The sequence below is a fragment of the Diorhabda sublineata genome, chromosome 1 (assembly GCF_026230105.1).
Source record: "Diorhabda sublineata isolate icDioSubl1.1 chromosome 1, icDioSubl1.1, whole genome shotgun sequence".
In the NCBI taxonomy this organism is placed as follows: Eukaryota; Metazoa; Arthropoda; class Insecta; order Coleoptera; family Chrysomelidae; genus Diorhabda; species Diorhabda sublineata.
The window spans coordinates 26,922,726-26,942,920 of record NC_079474.1 but is presented as its reverse complement, the minus strand read 5'-3'; the positions used below and the strand labels follow the sequence as shown (position 1 = coordinate 26,942,920).

Below are 20,195 nucleotides of genomic sequence, written 5' to 3'. Positions count from 1 at the left end.
AGGATTGATGAATAGGGATACGGAAAACGTATGAATTATAAAAAAAGGACTTGGAGGGAAATTTATAGTTGATAGAATGGAAATGCAAAGAATAATATGTTCACATTCAGTCTCTGAAGACGATAACTTGTTATTGAAACGCTCGTCAGACAATTTGTGTGTTGGTGTAGTGATAGTGTAAACAGTATGTTCAATACAAACGACGACTGTCATGCTGTTTTTTTTTATCAATTGACGGAAGCTTCATAAAGACTCCTTCAGTTTTATATGCCTGTAGAGTTTAAAATGTCTAGTTAACATGCAGCAGTTCGTTCATAAGAAAGTTATTAAATATAAATTGCCTTATAATTGTTTAGAAATATTTATACCTATCATCCAAGAGCAAAGCAGGAGTCTTTATGTTGAACAAATTGATAGTATTAACACAATAAGCTCCGATCTTGATATTTATCGGTAGGTTTCACTATTTTATATAGAAAATTAACTTTTTGTGAAAATTGCGAACAAGGATTTATTTTTAAATTAAATTGAAATATCTAGTATCTTTGTCGTTTTATATGCAACTGTCAAGTATTACAGTCAGGTGCAACGAATCAATCTTAACGAATGTTTTCCTGGCCCAGGGCCATTAGCTCCCCCACCCCCAAATCATTAGAGATGCGCTTGGCCTTTCGGTTTAACTAGTCGAAAGCAGACAGCAATATTTTCTCGATACACATAATAAAAATTTAAGCTAGAAATGTTATACACCTGTTGAAAAATAATATAGATTTCTACTAAAAATAAAGTACCCCTTAGATCACGTCTCTTAGTGATAAGCAATATATTATAGTTTATGTGAAGACGTGACATAAAGTTAAATAGTTAAATTTGGCGTGACGTGATTTTCAGAAGAAATAGATTTACCGTGAAACATAATTATAAATTGTCTTTGTATCGATGTAAGGGTCTAGTATTGGTTCAAACAACTTATTAAAAGGAGTTGTTGTATAACTCATTACTTACAAAGCTATTTATTTTTAGAACATTTCGTTTGAGGTCGTTCCAAATTGTTACATTGCCATATTTGAATACATTCAAAATTTGTCTTTGAAATTCTAAGTTTCATAATGGCCATTTGATATTAACTAAATTGTCACCTCACAGTATGAATGTTCCGTTTGCATAACGTCGCATAGATTGAAATAAAAAGGTGAAAGGTCAAATAGATATTTCGTTACCTTAACAATATCGGCATCTAAGGGACAAGATAACAATCTTATTGATTAACTGCTATCAGACTTGCTTCTATATCGGCAATGATCGGCAATATCTGATTTTCCGTTCCGTCCATATTTCAATTGACCTATGTGCTCTTTAATCCGGACAATAACGGATCTCTTAGTCTGCCCAATATACTTCATCTCACAATCTCCACAATAAATTTCATATATACCACTCAAATTATTGTTGGATGTATAAACCAATTTAAAATCCACTCTGCTAAATATTCCTTTCAATACTTTTATATAAACAGGATTGAGAGATATCAGAGCAACTTTTTTTCATTTTGGATTTGGTAAAAAGTGTTTTTCTCATAGAGATTTACAATTCTTTTACCATAACCGTTGAGTACAGCTACATCCTCAATAAGTCTTTTGCTCATTGTTTCTTTCGATGGGAAGTGGAAAGTGATCTAAGAATTCACATATATGGACCATATCCTGGAAAAATACTGAAACTCTTGACTGATTTGCTTTTCAAAATGACTCATGAGCAGTTCAGTCATAAACGGTAAAATTCGTTTATATATTGGAAATAGTTTTGTGAGATACATATTTTTATTAACTGTAATATTCTTCTATCACATCAGCTCACAAATTATTAGATTTCAATAAGTCCTCAAGGTACTTACTCAAAGGTCTGTCGGTACGCTGAAAAATAATGATTCAAACTTAACTTAATCAGAATCATCTACACTCAAGATTTGAAGTAATTGCACTTTATGAGAATGGAATTTAATTCCTTCAGTTTTCTTCTTACAGATCTCTCACTGATAACATTATTTAATTTAATTTGGGTTTAGAGGTTTAAGGTTGTCCCTGTACACTTGGAATGGCATTAAGCTAATTATCCTCATATTTCTCACATTGCAAGTTTCATTAAATTTCCTTAAATTTGGAGACATTATTGACTATGAAATATGAGAACTTCTGTCAGGGTATGAACTAAGAAACAAAACTGGTAACCAACACACTGTATCTTCAAAACCATTTATCACTACCATTACCTATATACAACATCTTACCATGCGAATTTTATATACCTGGCCCAAGAAAATCAATCGGTTTTTTGTGTGGAATATTTCGAAATGGCATTGTAGACAGTTTCTGAAGTATGGGAGTGAATTGAAATCTGAAGGTGTGATATTTGGCGAATAAGGTGGTTGGTATAGTACCGCCCATACCAATACTATTATTTTTTCTCAAGTACGTCTTTCAAAAAATGTTTTGGAATTGATTTAATTAAGTTAAATCTCTCAATCAAATAGTTCACAATTTTGATCTGCATGATCAATGTTCCCAGGTTTTATACTTCAAGGACAGTTTCACATTTACTCCAACAAACAGACAGAAGCGTTTTTTTGAAATATCAACGTTTCTTTACAGTAATTTGTGGTGATGCATTTGGAGAGAGCCACTAACTTTTGCGTGTAGTTTTATCATTTAACACCATTTTCACTCTTCATTAATCGAAATATATAAAAACGGTTGTGTATGGTGTTGTCAAAGCAGTACGTTTGATGTTATGAATCCATTGGCATTGTTATCTTTGGATAGCATATGGGGAACCAAAACACATGTCTACCTTTCCGATATGATATAAATGCTCTTTGATGGTGGAAAGTTTCTCGATTGTTTAGCATGGATTTGTTTTGCACTTCTGCCCACAGCATTTACATATATTCAAAGTGATTGTATGAACATTTCGAATGTTTTTGCTCGCTATGTTGCGTTACTATCCAATCTCAAAAAATATATCAAGTCGGCTATACCACTGTAGGTTCTCTCAATAATTGGTTGCACTCCTTTCTACCTTCTTTCCAATGCCTTTTCTATTTTTCTGTAGCTGATACCACAGAGTTCAGATCCCATGAGAGGCTTGTCTGTCTCCGCTTCAGTAGCTTATCAGCTATTTCAATTCCCTTCACTTCTGTGTGTCCCGGAATCCATCATAGAGTAACTTTATTTTTCTCGCCTATCGCGTTCAATTTTCCTGTGCAATCCCTAGCGAGCTCGGATTCTATGATATTGGAGCTTAAATATCTAATGGCTGCTTGCACAGGATGATGATCTCCAGTTTGCGACAGTTCCTCTTTAGATTGAACTGGACACATTTTTCAATTGCATAAATTTATTTTTGAAAAATGTTTTGTTTGTTACCCAAGGTTTCATTATGTTTGATTCTGGGCCCATATACACCTTAATGACATTTCTGTTCATTTTTTGTAGGTATGGTATTCTGAACTGAACGTTTTTGATGCATTATTCTGAGCATTTGGTTTTTAATCCACGATCGTTGTGATATATTCATAGTAAACTGAAGAGAAATTTAAGCTGCTATTCAATTGAGAGGTAGTAGAAAATTGATATTTCAAATTATTCTGATAATATTTATTGTGGAAATGTTTGACCAGTTCTAGTCAATCAGAATTTGTACCTAACTATGTTGAATAACTGTGTCTTTGGTACTCTCAAATGGATGCTGTTGTTAGGTTTCAATTTATCTTATCATCAATAGCTAACCTTGAAATAGTTTTTTCTTATTAGAGTCTTTTATTAGCTGCAATAATAATTTCATGTTTTCTTCTTTGGATATATTCGTAGTATCTACGAAACTAGGTTCAGTTTAGTTCGTTATAATTGGAAGTTTTGATGAACTTTCAACGTACAGTATTTCAGGTTTCAACATTTGCAAATCAATTTATCTACCGCTGTTTTTTTCAGTATTAAATTCAATTTTTCCCTATTAATTTGAAATTATTTTTTTAGGATTATTTTCTAATCTGTTTCATTGGAAAACAAAGTGAAGCAGGTCACGTTGTCATGAAGCGAATCATTAAAGACATTTATTCAGATATACCTGAAAATTTTTTTTCATTAGGACTTCTAAGAAACTATAACTCAGTTCAGATCACATATCAGCGGATTGAGGATCCTAAACCAGAACGAGATTTGTAGTGAAGGTTTAGAACGTTACGTTCAATTTTCGTTGGAAATTTTAAATTTAAAACATGATATTCAAGAACTTCTTTGTGCGTTAATTCCTCCAAGATATATATTTAATTGTATAAACGATTCTAAATGTTCAATAATGGTTATTGAACAGTTATCAACGATTTACCCACGGACAATGTAAATATTGATGTTTCATAATAATAAGCTATTTTGATGCTGAAATGCCGAAATGCCATAGACAAATAAAATATCCCTCCAGATGAACGCATTAACCCATCAGTGTACCAGGTTGGAAAGAATAATAAAATATGATTACGATCCGATTAACTCGATCCGTTTCTGAACAATGAACGTGATCCGGTTTAGTATCCGAATATTCAAATCATGATCAAAGTTTCCGAAAAGTCCTATATGTGGATAAAGAAATAATACTTGGAATAATAAAATGTATAGATTCATTTATTAAACTGAATTTATAGTGTTTTCCAATTTTCATTTAAGTACTTCCCTTTATTTCAATATTTCTAGAAGATGTAGATAATGTTATCTACCTCACATTATGTACTCGTAATATAATTTGTTAAATACCACTTCAATCATAATTATCAGTACTTCAGACCAACTCTTGAAGTGATTAGTTAATTAGGCTACATATGGTTTTCACTGAAGTGCTATGTAATTGGTTAAATTTCATTCACTTGAGTTAATCACATAGTTTTGATACATGTAATAATGTGTTACAAGGATGATATTCTAGGTTTGTTGTTTCAAATTGAATAGTAAATTATGATTACATAAGAAAAAAGTTTATGTATATAATATATTATCGCTGTTGGTACTCATACATAGTAGATAGTTTTTTAAATTGTTCAAATTTCAGTTTAATAACGATATGATACCCAAATCGTAATCATGGTAAATTTCGAGAGTATAGGATAATTTCATGTGAAAGTACAAGTGTGATTAAACAGGATCTAAATTCATTTTATTATTAATATCTAATCATAAATAATGATTTTTTCCCAATTGTCTCAGAACCAAAAAAGTACGCCTATGTATTTCTTCATTATTTGGTAATAGTACGGGACTTTTACCAGTATACAAAGTGATAAATTTTTGCTGGGGAATTTTTTCCTAATGAACCACGCCAAACAATACTCGCAGATAGTTACGTCGCTTTGAAGAGACGCAAAAACGTTGAAACTAGTCAGCAGTTACATCACTCTCCTAGCAGGTTGATATGGACAAAAAGACAACAAGGTCGATACACATCAAATTATTCAGAAGAGATGTGATTCAATATTCGTCGCGGTATTCACCAGGAAGATAGGTGATTTCTCCTTCAAGGAAAGGAGATATAAATATATATATATATATATATATATATATATATATATATATATATATATATACAGTGCTTTACAGATAAAAGTATCCACCTTTAATAACTTTTGTAATACTGGTATTTAGAAAAAATCCAAAAACACGTCAATTTATGTTGGAAGGGGCAAGCATTATGACTTATTTAAACTTACTGGAAAAGCCACCCCCTCACCCCTAGCAGCATCCCCTTTATTTTTTTAAATTACTTTTCATATTTTTTATGTAAAATTTGGATACTCCTCTTTGAGCTGATTTCAAAAATGTATAATACTTGTAGGTTAAAGTGGTTAGTTTATGAGATAAACAATTTTTCTTTTAAGAGTACAAATTTTACTTATTATTTACTTTCACCTTATTTGCCTGTACTAAAATGGGTTGTACCACAGTTCACACTCTTTAATCTTTTTAACTGTGCTATTTATTATGAAGTTACAATAAGTGTTCAAAATGAGTACCATTCACTTCCATACAATGGTATAATCTATTTTGAAATGCCTCTCTGACATTGCTTAATACGACTGGATTTAATTGTCGACATTCATTTTCTATCCTCTCTCGTAAATCGTCCAGAGATTCTGGTTGGGTAGCATAAACTTTTGTTTTTAAATACTCCCATAAAAAGAAGTCTAGGGGTGTTAAATCCGGTGACCTAGGTGGCCACTCCATCATCTGCCCCCTTCTACCTATCCAACGAGCGGGGAATGTTTCGTTTAAAAATTGTCGGACAGGCATAGCATAGTATGGGGGAGCTCCGTCTTGTTGAAATACCAGTAAATCTTCGGAAAGGTTATCATCATTTTCTATTATTGTTGTAATTCGTGGGTCAACCCCTTCCCTGAGTAACTCAAGATATGATTCACTATTTAAATTTCCGTTGATGAAGAAAGGTCCGACAATGTGGTCACCTAGGATACCACACCAAACGTTCAACTTTTGGGGATGTTGTGTATGGAATTCACGCATAATATGTGGATCACTTTCAGCCCAATATCTACAATTATGCCTACTTACTAAGCCATTTAATGACCATGAGCATTCATCAGAAAGGCAAATATTGTTTAACAATTGTGGATTGTTATTGATAATTTGCGTCATTGATTCGCAAAACTCTAGACGACGATCAAAATCATCTTCATTCAACTCGTGCACCAACTTAACTTTGTATGGATGGTACTTGAATTTATGTAGAACTCGGAAAACTGTAGAAGATGAAACACCGATCGCTCTACTTATTGTTGACAACGAATGGGGTTGTTGAGCCTCTAAGCTGACTTGCCCTAAAATTGCCACTTGGATTGCTTCGTTATTTACGAGTCCCTCTCGCTTATGCACTTTATTGCAAACAGACCCTGTTGTGGTAAATTTCTCCATCAGTTGAATTACATACTTATGAGTTGCATGTCTTCCGTCATGTAATTCGTTAAATATTCTAGCAGCAGCTCTTGCACAATTATTATTTTGGTAGTATAAACCTACAATTTCAATTCTTTCTTGCAAAGAGTAAACCATTTCAGAGAAACAAAATAAATAATGTATCAAATTACACTATCAATAGTGACTACAAATTCTAGTTGACAATGTCAAACTTTAATAAAAAGTAGAGTTTTTTGTTGTTTGGATTTTTTAAGTAGAATAAATAGCACAGTTAAAAAGATTAAAGAGTTTCAACTGTTGTACAACCCATTTTAGTACAGGCAAATAAGGTGAAAGTAAATAATAAGTAAAATTTGTGCTCTTAAAAGAAAAATTGTTTATCTAATAAACTAACCACTTTATTTAAGTTATTAAAGGTGGATACTTTTATCTGAAAAGCACTGTATTTATATATATATATATATATATATATATATATATATATATATATATATATATATATATATTGACACGTTCAATTTATTTTTCACTATGCTTCTGAATCTCCTTTTTTACTGGTGGAACTGGCGTTCACTATCATTCGCATCACTTTACTTTGACATCTTTCCAAAATGGCAAGTTGCTTGCTGTACCCCATAACTGGATACCGTATGTCCAGATGGGTTTAAGCATTACTTTGTATATAAAACTTTGTTGGACATAGATAGCTGGGATCTTCTGACAATAATCTAGTATAATTCATGTAATTGTAGATCAAGTTGTTTTCTCTTTGCTAATATATGTTTCTGTCAATTTCATATTGAAGTGTATTGGCATGATTCAATTGTTTATTGTTGACCAACATTTCTTCGACAGAGTTTTACACAAACTAATATTTAATTAACAAGGGGGGAACATTTGATTATAGCCTAAATTAACCAAAAATTTGAGTTTATTTAAACATTTATACCAAATACTTATTGTCATTCATAATGACAGATTGTATAAAAGATAAGGAAATAAATATAATAAATAAATAAGATATTTTCTCATTATTTTCCAGAAAATCAGGTACTATTTCATATTCCTATTATAAACTATTGTCAATGTTATTCATCTTTCCTGAATTCAATCCCTATATTTGTAGAGAAGTTTAGGATTATATAAAAAAGGAAACAATTTGAAACGCTCCTCTACTTCTCAACCCCATTACACCAATTGTTACTAAAGATTCCTCGGCTAAATATACATTTGATATAACTTCAGAAAAAGTATTCTACCTGACTTAATTCTAGTAGACAATAAGTTGATCCCTCTTCCATACATCTATCGGAAAATTAGTCATCAAGTTCACTATAAATAAGTGTTTCGTAATAAGTAAGAGCCCGTGATCAAGTATAGTAGGCGAATAATTTAATGAAATGACCACTTCAATATATTTGTCTACTGTTTCTTTAAACAAGAAAACGCCTTTTTAACGATTACCTAAAATGCTATTCCAAACGATTGGACCATCTAGTTTGACTATTTTAGATTTAGTACAAGTAGTTGTATTGTACGAGAAACATAGAAATATATTTTAACAGAAAGCTATGGAACAAAAACTCTAAACCTGAGTTTACACTGGTATATTCATTGGAAGGAAAAGGTGGAAGTCAGCTGTACCAAGATGAATTATTTGATGGCACCCATTTCGTTGATACATTAAATGAGAAATAAAATATATTATGTAGTGAAATAAAGTAAAAAATAAACCTGATAGTGATTTCTTATGCTGGAACATAAGTGTTTTCATTTTTTCTCTGCATTGGTACGGGCAGAAACTATTAACATTTGAAATGTAATGTTCAAATCAGTAGTTGCAGTAGCAAATTATTCAGTTTTTTAAAATACTTGAATCAAATTATGAAACATTCAACACCATGTTTATTTGAAAAAGGCTTATCAACGAACCTAATATGCATAAAGTCGATATCAAATTATTATTAAAAGAACGTGCCTGTGTACGTAAAATACACGACATATTTTTTGAAAAAAATGTTTCTTTTTGAATATTTAACACACATATTTTCAACACGCTCTTTGAGAAACTAACATCTTGTTAAAAATAGTATAATTTATACTTTCAGACCTTAAAACTGATAGGTACGGAGGTTTATTATGATTGGATTGTTGACGAATTAGCTAGGGGAAGCCAAATCGTGTGTACTTTTTTAGAATAAATTAGATTGGTACGGAGGATGCATGCTATTTTTAACTTCAAAGTTTTGAAGAGAACTGAAAATTTATGAAAAATTCACCACCAAGCGTGAAAGTTAGGAAAAACTTTAACTATTAACAGATTATACTCGACTCAACTAGTTAGAATTATATGAGTTTTTGAAATGAGATTTTATGCATAATGTTTATGTACAGAGTGCCAGTTGGAAAACATACAACCCCTTTCATTTCAGCCTTTACAGTTATTTATCTATTGAATTACAGCGACCAACTAGATGCATCACAACGAAAATTTTAAATGTCGTATGAAAATGAGGTTGACTGGGGTGAGATCTAATTTTTGGAATAGTTGGACTACATTTCTAGATATAGTCGATGATCCTTAAACCTTGTTACCTTTTTAAATACTGTTGGGGGAATAGAACTGTCACTAGTTGAATTTCTCTACACACCATTTCAATTTCCCCTTCAAAGTCGGGTTATACTATAAGCCATTCTATCGATCTTTTTTAACGTATCCATCAGGAAATGTATCATATATCCATTGTATAATAGCAAGAAAGTATTGTGAAAGATTGGAACTAGGAGAATCAATTCAACTTTACAAACTAATTGCTGATTCTAAATTCTAGTTTCAGTGGAGGTCGCCATTTAGGTCCAATAAAAATGAAGAATTTATTGGATAAAATCTTAAGAATATGATATCTTGGTTGAAGACAGATATAACCTATACGGTTACAGAAACTTGTAGTTCAGGTAAATTATTTCTATTTATATATTCGATTTAAATACTACCGAGAATAATATACTGTGTAATATGACTTTGCTATATATCATTTTAATCCATCGAAATATTATCACAAATTGTTTTGACGAATTAAAACTTATCCCACAGATATCTAGCAAACTGCTACCAAAGCTCAATTGAGTGGTATTTCTAGAAACGACCCTTGAAATGAGGTATAAGTCAACCCCCTTTCCATCTACGATTGTAGACCGATGTAATTTAGCACAAATTCAACAAAAAAACTGTCCCACTTAAAAATAGGTATGACGCAACTGTATACTTTTGATTGAAATACAAATTGTCATTCGTTTTCAAATTGGAATCTTGTAGAAATTATCTGTGAAATTAATCAATCAATATTTTTCGTATACAATTGCATGTTGAGGAAAAATTTCATTCATCCTATTTGGCTTCACTAGCTTATATTAATTGTACAATATTTCACTGCGCAATTCGTGTCGCAGTACAGGGTGTATCATTTTCAATGTAATCATTTGCGTAGATGATAATAGTGACCGATGCTTCACTATCTAATTATCTAAATTTTAATTATAACATATTTTCTAAATATTATTGAAAAAGTGGGGAATGATCAAATTTAGATCTACCGTCGACCATTTTCAAGTGAATTTTAAATCTATCATACGATGTTTGGCTATCAAGTGATAAAACTAGCGTTGCTACAGAAAAATTACGTATGCCTCAAAGGTAAACCCTGAGAGCTGTTTAGCCTACTCTTTCGAATGCGATGCCTACCGTGTCTGTAAACAAACCAGTATAGCCGTTGAATTCGTTTGTATAGCTATTTTGTTTTGCCGTAAAAATGATCGTCAAAATAGAGCAACGGTTTATGTGAATTATCATATGATTTTCACAAGATTGCCGAGAAAGTCTTGAAGATGATTCCTATGGGTCATCCTTCCACGTCAAAAACGGATGAAAATATGGGAAAAGTCGATTGACGTATGTCGAATCAAATTTAAATTAAAACGATTTCTTCTGAAGCCATGAAAGAAACAGCGACCTACTTCCTGAAAAAACTGACAGAATAAAATGTCCTGCACCATTTTGAACAATGGAAAGGTATAGCCCTATTTGAAGTGATAATTAATAAATATATACAATCTCGGTATTTGATAGTCACACCTCGTAGGTGTACTAGTGATTTTTTAATACAAAAAAAAAACTGTTTTGTGAGCAGTACGTCCAATTTTGGTGATTAGGGAATTTTTGTGATTTTGCAATAGCAATTATTGATCTCATCAATCGAATTTAATTTTTAATTAATTTTCGATCAATAAAAAATTAATACTTGGACAAATATATCCAATTAACATCCAATGTAGACGAAATTTTCCCAGATGTGAGTAAAAAGTATTTAAATCGTATTGTTTGTAAAGAAAATACCACGAACTGTTATAAGGAAGCTTTGTGCGATTAACAATGAAATCCTAGAGTAATTAGTCGTTCTAGTTTCATATATCGAATATCATTCTATCAAGCATTTTCTCAAGTTGGTTCATATAATATAATCATGAAATTCGAGAATAGTCTTTCATGTAGTAATAACTTGTAGAAAACAGAATTCTAGATTCCCTATGAGCTCTTGGTAATGTGAGTCCAAAGGGAACAGTTAAAAGGAAATTTTTTAAAGATTATACGCCAGACGTATTTTAATGGGTCATTATTGGAACAAACGTTTATCAAAGAACTACATCACCATAAACATATGCTTGTGAATTACTATTCTAGTTATTCTTGAAGTTATTTGCATAGACTAGGAAGAGAAATATTTCAATTCATTTCTGAAAACGATAATAGTAATTGTCATATTATTTCTCAAATAAATCAAAAAGAAATATTCACAAGAAATCTAACCAAAATTATTGAGACATCAAATATAATTTCCTGATCCATATATTTCATGAAATACACAAGTGCATGAGGTAGCAATTCAAAACTGAATTCAATAATATTGTCCATAGCTAGAACGGATGTGTGACCTGGTGCATTGTGTTGTTGAAGCAACACTTTCTTCTTAGCCAAATGCTGTCGTTTTTGCTCGATTTCTCCGCTCAAACGTTGCAATTAATGTATATATTACTCGCCATTGATAGTTTTTCCTTTTTAAATATATAAATCATCACGATTCCACACCTTAGCTGCAGATGGAAGTGTCTTTGCCTTCTTTGCAGCCTTTTTCTCTAGTCCATTCATTTGATTGTTCTTTTATTTCGAGTGTGAACTGATGTACTCACGTTTTATTATTGGTTATGAAACGGTGGATTAATTCGGCTTTATTTCTTTTAAACATTGCCAAACACTCAATGAAAACATCTTCACGATGCATTTTTTGTTCCATTTTGAGGAAACGCGGCATTTTGCGCACAGCTCTCTCATGTCCAAATTTTTAGTTCATATGCTATGTACCGCGCTTTTTTTAAATAACTAATATGTTACAATTTCACTGAAATCACTGTTAATGGCTGCTAAGGGAATACTGAACAACATGGCGTCTTCTAACTTGAAACATATGCTGTATAGATTGAATACTTTCTAATACAGTGGTATTTATTTTTTCAAGCAGCTCTACGAGAGGCCAGGTTAATTCATTCATTTTTTATTATTCACTACTTCCCAACTTCATTATGCATAATCTCAATGTTGTGTCTAATCTTAAAGTATACAAAAATAGTTCATTAGTTTCTCTAATACCAACTTTCAATTTTCGAGTGACTATGTTATTATGACGTCTATGTTTCTTATACAATCTTTTTGCAAAATAGGAACAATCAATTAAAAATAATTAACAAATTATTATTTCTAATTCCAATTTTTCTTCACGTATCTTTTGAGAAAAAATATAAATTCTTGACGATATAAACGAAGAATATATAAACAAATGTTTCAAGAATATAATGCCTATATAATAACACATGTGCAATTAATTGTTTATGTTGTACCGCTCCAAATTTATTTCAATTCTTTGAACCGTCATAAGTATTTTCATATATTCTGAATAGTTTGTTATCTTTATCTATCTATTTGACTGCACCTTACTAATATTTGTCACATGTATATAATGGAATTGTCCGTTGTATTATGCAGTATTTTTGTTGGAATGTCTCTTACACATATAATTTTTGGTACTTTTCTGTTGGAATTCTATTACTGAATTACTGAATATCTATGTACTTTTGTATAACTTCGTTTCTCCCTACATATTGAGGATGTTGAGGTTTATTCTTAATTATATCTCAAATACATTTTAACTTGTTAACTATAACTTACTAACTACAGTGTTCTTAATGCTTCCTGCTGATTACTGTACTCTATTATGGTTTATAATATTTAAATGTTCTATTAATATGAATAATTATGCCTCACCTTAGATCTTTCATAAATGACCATGACACAAGACGATTTCCAAACGTGGTTGACTCTTGATGAAATGAAAACAATCACGAAAAATGATTAATTCGAAAAATTATGGAATATATAAATGGGAAATTCCTCTTTTATTGGTTACCTAATTATATATCTCTCGTGAATGTACTGCCAAATTTTGAGAAAATTTTCGCATATCTCAGTTCTTTTCAAAAATTTTTAACCACACAAATCCCGAAATGATTTCAGTTTATCATCAGCCAAGAAAAAATGTATCAACAGGATAATAAAATTGTTCATAAACTTGGTATCAATGAGAATAAATGCATGATTAAATGAACCTATTTGATAATATTCTACTTCCGTAACGAACATTATGTTCATTGAACTTCAAAGATATTTTCGGTTTATATTCCAATGAATATTTCAAACCGTCAAACAAGCTGGCCATTTGCCAAGACACCAGACAATTCTACAACATCTAAAGATCAACTGAAAAAAGGACCTTGCTAAACATAATAACAATAGAAATAACGATTGGATTTTGTAACTAATTTGGGCCTACCATTTGCAGTACTTATGAATGAAAAAAGCCCCAGAAGTACCAGGGGCAAAAAAGAAAACATGAATTTCGCAGAACATTTTTGACATCTGACAACTCAAATTCATTCTCATAGATACTCTTTTCTATTATTTCAATCAATATATCTACTCGTAATTAAAACAACAAAACCTTATTTTATAGAGTTTGAACGTTACCAGAAATGATTGCTCTTTATACAAATCCTGATAATTTTATAGTCACGCGGTCTCTCTTAATATTAATACTATGGCGAAGACCATGATATGCTTTTCTGGTCATTGAAGTAGCATATAGGTCTGGGGACAGATTTTTTCAATTTTTCAGCTGCGTCAATTTACTTGTAATTTGTTACCATGCTTGCCAATATCAAATTGTGGGGAAAGTATTAACAAAAAATTTCCATTATACCAAATCAACCCTTTCAATCCAATCATCTTCCAATTTTAAAATAATGGCAGCTTTCTGAATTTCAGTTAACTGAGTAGGCATTAAGTACACTTTCAGTTTAAATGTACTCAAATTGATTATTGAATTATATGTCATTAACAATGACAGTGACATTAGGTATGAAATCTGATTTACGCAAGCAAAATATTTGCTTTTTCAGTGTACAGGAGAGTACAAAAAATGGAATGATAGGGATTATACACTATTCTCTTTACTTCTGAATTCAATTTTTACACAACTACTTATAACTTGATTGAATATTTATATTCTAGGAAAAAGGTCGGAATAATTTTTAAAATAATATTTAAAGTACTTGTTAAATCAGCTTATTTTGGAAGCCGCTATTTTCACCGGTTTTGGTTGACGTCAATTACCACGTGCATTATTCCTTTACTTTAAGAGTGACAGTTATTTTATACAATCAATAAAAGCTATAAAAATATAGAAAACCGTTTTATAGGTATTGTATTATACAGAGTGTGAAAACTCTAATAGAAGAATACAAGATAAAGTGTTTTACCAAGTTCAGAAACATTTTACCAAAATAAGAATCCAATGGTGTGAAGTTATAAGAAGTATCTTCAGAATCATCAATCATCATTTCAATGTGAGTATTGCTATTTCTCAATAGCAATATAACCTAATTAACCGAAGTAATAAAAATTTTTCTAAAGTACTATTCATACGTAAGTTTCTTAATTTTCTTTGTTTCATTTTTCTATCTGGACAATAGTAACTTATTTATTCGAGGAAGAAACAAACAATTATGAACAGTATATACTCCATTATATACTCCGTTGCAGATATATGACACCCCACAAAAGTGGTAAATGGTAATTGGTAAATGAATCCCTGCCCAAGTTTGCTGACAATAGTCCTATTTCAGAACTGAGTGAACCACCATAAACAAGTAATTATGAAGCAGGGTGCAGTACTTCTTAAGTTGATATTTTGAATAATTACGAAATGGACACTAGCTCTTCATAAATTCAAACTTGTGGTGATGCAGACAATATAAATTTTGACAAAGCTGTGCAAGTTGATATCAAAACAAAGTACAGGACTAAAAGAGTTAATAAACTGTTACTCTTGAAAACAGAGAATATCGCATAACCTCTCATCTATCTGTCACCAAAGTATCCCGGTCGATAGTTCACCTACTTCTATTCATTCCACAAAAACACTTTCAGTCATCGTCGTAAATGATTATCAATGCTAGATAATCTAATAACACTAATCAACACCCTGTTACCTATATAAAACCAGATCTTGTCGTTTGACATTCCGATCAATGATCAAATTTAAGCGTTGCTCGCACATTTGGAGCTTGGCTCCCAAGCAAAGCCTAAAGATGCTCGTCGCAATATAGAAGAGAGCAGTTCCACTTATAGGTGATCCAAACTTGGACAGCTTAAAGCAGAGAAGAAAGATCGTCGACCTGACTCTGTTTTACTGATACTACAACGGCAAACGCTCTTCCGATATATCCAGCATATCACGGAAGTCGCCTGCAGACTTCGGAGAAGTGCAAACTAGTTGAATCAGCTAGCAAGGCATGTCTTTCCCGAAAGCTACAGACTACAGAAGTTCAAGATGAATATCGATAGGCTTGTCCACACGGAAGGCATATTCCCTATTTTATTACAGGGGATTTACTAAAACAATAACGTTGATAAAAATTATTTGTTTTAAGCAAGATTTCAACTCTTTTGATGACAAATTCTTCAAACAAACTTGAAAACAAAAAGAAAACGGTAGATATCTATCTAAAAATAAAAAATTGTAATCATGTACACCACTTGTTTACTAATTATATACACAAGTAAACACCTCACACCATTCTAATTATTCATCATACCGTTGTAAGTATGGACGTTTCTAGTATTAATATATTAAAGCATCGCTTCTTGCTAATAATGCGTACTAATGAGTTGCTTCAGACCACGATAACTATGGATGGAAATTTGGATGAAAACGTGTTCTGATGAGCTTTGACAATTTGTCCGAACAAACAAACACCGGTTCTCTAATGAGGATGTTGAAAATACTAGCAACAATTACGTTAGAACATGTACGTCTTGCGACCTGCGTCTGTTGTGTTTTAATGATTTAAATTTGGAGATGATTGGAATATTTCATAAATCTTCTTGTCTACAAGAACATATTTCGAAAGGACACATGAAAGAGAAACTGACAACAAATATAACTCTCGTCAAAATTAGGAGAAGTTTGTACAGAGCTCAAAACTACGAGAAGTACAATTTTTATTTTGTAGTTGTGTTCACATTTTAAGAATATTCCATTAATCAAAAACATGGCTTGTAGTGCTGTAGACTATTACATCAGCCTGTTTTGATATGTGCACTAACAAAATAATTTTTAAGCGTTCGTCTAACTTCATTAGTGCTTCTTATATAGTTATTATTGTCCCATGAAACTGACACTTTGTTGAAGAGTTCAAAATCTATCTCAGTAGTATCAACGGAAGTGAGGAAGAGGAAATAAATACGAAGATGGAGAACATAAAACAAGAAAATTCAGAAATGAAACATTATAATTTTATGAATAACAAATTGCTTAATGTGACTAGTGAATCCAAATAGTTTCACGTATTCAATAAACCATATACCAGTTGAGATTTTGATATTAGAAAGTGTTGTTAAGAATCGACAAAACCAAAAATTCCAACGATGCTAAGAGCTTGTTTTTCTTGATGAAAAAACCTAAATACTCAAGCGGAGTTAAGGGCGCAAGAAATGGAAAAGGAGGTCACGCTCATGTGACATAGCACAGGATTACAAAAGAAGCTTCTACCATTATAAAACCATCTACTCAACAAAATTTTCCTAAATGTATGTTGTTCTGACTTCTAAGACTATCGAACACGAAAGCCCGGAAGCGAATATTCTAAAACCAGTAATTCAAAAGAAGCTACTGAAATATATGTTTAGATTTGAATTGTCAATTAAATTAATTAATGTCTATCCCTTAGGTTCAACCTTATACGATTCGCATCAATTGAAAATTTAAATCTAGACACCCTTTTTCTTCCTTCTCTTTCACGTTATACCCCTATCGATAGGCGATCTTTGATTCTAAATGATTTTAGATATGAAACAAGCTAGGAAAAACAGAATACCAAATTTCATTAAGTAGCATGTTGAAAACTGATAGAGTTTAGCATAAAAATTAGTTGGAATTCATATAACCAGAACACACTGAGATATAAAATGGTTTAAACTCTGCTGTGATATTTTTTTAACTTTTAGTATTTCTGTGTACAATTAAAGTGTCACATGCAGTTTATTGATGAAAGCAACAAAAAAATGTTATTGTCAAAGAAAAAGACGACTCGACATCTTGGTATTGTTAAAATATAATGCGGAAAATAAAATAATGCATTTGTTGAAAAATATGAGGCCAAACCCCATCAAATAAATGTTTCTGCAATTACAACATAATATAAGGTCAATACTTTATTGAAAAAAACAACATATGAACTCTACTGAAACTTCTTAAGATTTAAATTAGTACGTGCTATACCTGTTATGTTTTTGAACAAAGTAGCAAAACACTATTTTTGCAAAAGAACGGCGCTACTGCACATTTTTGTATTAAGATAGGATTGGACAACGTTACACAATTAATGGTGACAATGATCCCCTGACTGTAGTCATTAGGAAACATTATTTGGGGATAACTGAGAGACGAGATTTACAGCATAGGTCAGCTGATATCGAATATGTATAGAATAGAATTAGTGTGGGATCAAATAACATACCAAACGATGCTATTTGTAAATCCATTAACGAGCTTTATCAGCGCCTGGAAGCTTGGCAAGTAGAGGGAGAGGGGGAAAGGCTGGAGGACAATATTTGCAGCTATCGATAGCTCTAAATTTCTATATTTTCAATAACCTGAGAAACAATTTACCGTCGCATTTGTAATAAGAGGTAGTTAGGATTGCAGGAAATGGTTAAAAAAAATGATTCGAAACAAATACGTTTAATGTAAAAGAAATTTATTTATTTCTCAAATCACTGGTGGAACAGTTATAATTTTATTCCATATTCTCGCACAGTTCGGTATATACGTTAGTAATAAGTGAGGAAAGTGACTAAAATGAAGCAATTCTCAGAAATAACGTTCATTGCAGTTAAACTACTCTACATACTTTCCTCTTTTCTGAAAATGTTTATCTGGAAAGTTTTAACCAATTACGCGCCCCTGATTCAATTGAAAGTCACAGATTAAAATTTTAAGCTCAAAGAAATATATTATGCTGAGAAAAATTATTGAAAATATAACTCTTGTGTTTGTTTTGGTACGTTTCTGTCGCAATATCGATTATTTTGGAAGTTGAGTAATACCTCAAATATTGATCGCAAAACTATACATTTTAATTATATCAAACAACTCGACACGTTGGTTCTAATAAATATACACACCTTTAATAATGAATTCGAATTTTTAAGTTTCCCAATGAAATGGAAAGTTTCTCTCCGATGAAGAGTTTTCAAAAGTATCACTTAAATTTTTCACAAATCACTTAACTTCCTTTGTTCAGTAAAATAATTTTCAATCAAATTGAAACTTTCACTATTAGCGGTAAAACACAAGCTCTCGTTTACGTCTTCTGCTTAAAGTTGTAACCGACGCGAGCCGTCTCGACGCTACCGACCTTCGTGAAGCGTAATTCGCCACTGCAGTTCACTTCGACTGAAAGCTCCAGTTTTCGAGCTACTAGTATGTCTTTCTCCGTCACTCTTACAGCCCTGCCCCTCCAAAAGCCGAAGTGATCTTGTTTTAAATTAGTGACTACGAATTGGTTTTCTAAGTGGATGATTTGAGTGTAATTCTTGTTGATATTAAACGCTTTGGATGGAGGCAGGAAGAAACTTGATTATTAGAATGTTTTCGAATACTAGTAGCATTTATAAAATAAAATGTAGTATTCAACTAACAATTAATTATTGCTTGATGATGAAGAGTTTATCTTGACAATGTTGCAATACATTTTATTTTTATGTAAAAAATACTAACAGTGAAATGATTTTTAAAATATAGATAGTAGCTAGAAGATTTGATTTGCTTGAATTTTATAATGTTTTCAAATTCAACCTTTAGAATCGAAAAAATTACTCTTTTTAAAGGAGAAATAACATTCTTAATGTGGATTTGAATGATTATTTCACTATTCACTATTTTACCCAGAATTATTGAGAATGATTATCATATAGAATTCACATCATTCACATCATATATGGTACTTAAATTATATATGTCAAACTGAATTTTAGTTAAGATGCTAGCAAGCCAACGTTAGTAGAAAGAAAAACAGTATTTTGATTGCATAACTTTACAATCACATGTCACTACAAACACTTTTCCCAGCGATGTTAAATTAGTTCGATACCCTTTTTATAATAGCAACCGTCAAGCCGTCAACGGCTGACATCACCTCTTCATTGTTGGAAAATAATAATCGACCACCGACCCATTTTTTGAAGTTAGGAAACCGAAAATGATCTGAAGGGGCTGAATCTGGAGAATGGGATGCATGAAGTAGCAATTCAAACTTTAAATGATTAAGCCATTGCAAAAACGAATGTGTGACATAGTACATTGTCTTGATGAAACAACACTTTCTTCTTATCCAAATACGGCCCGTTTTGCTAGATTTACTTACTCAAACTTTGCAATAATACTAGCCGTTGATAGTTTCTCCTTTTTCAAGATAGTAAATGAAAATTATCACACGCACATACCAACAAACCGACGCCACGACCTTGTCTGTAGAGAAAACGATATTTGCCTT

General features: G+C 31.6%; 1 protein-coding gene across 1 annotated transcript in view; it reads right to left on the bottom strand.

Moving 5' to 3' along the window:
• LOC130445422 (chaoptin) overlaps positions 1–19,068 on the bottom strand; it is a 360,273-nt gene extending 341,205 nt beyond the window's left edge. Inside the window, exon 1 of the mRNA XM_056781032.1 lies at positions 18,826–19,068. The gene's annotated coding sequence lies outside the window, so the exon portion shown is untranslated. The remainder of the gene's footprint in view (positions 1–18,825) is intronic.
• Between the last annotated feature and the right edge of the window lie 1,127 nt (positions 19,069–20,195).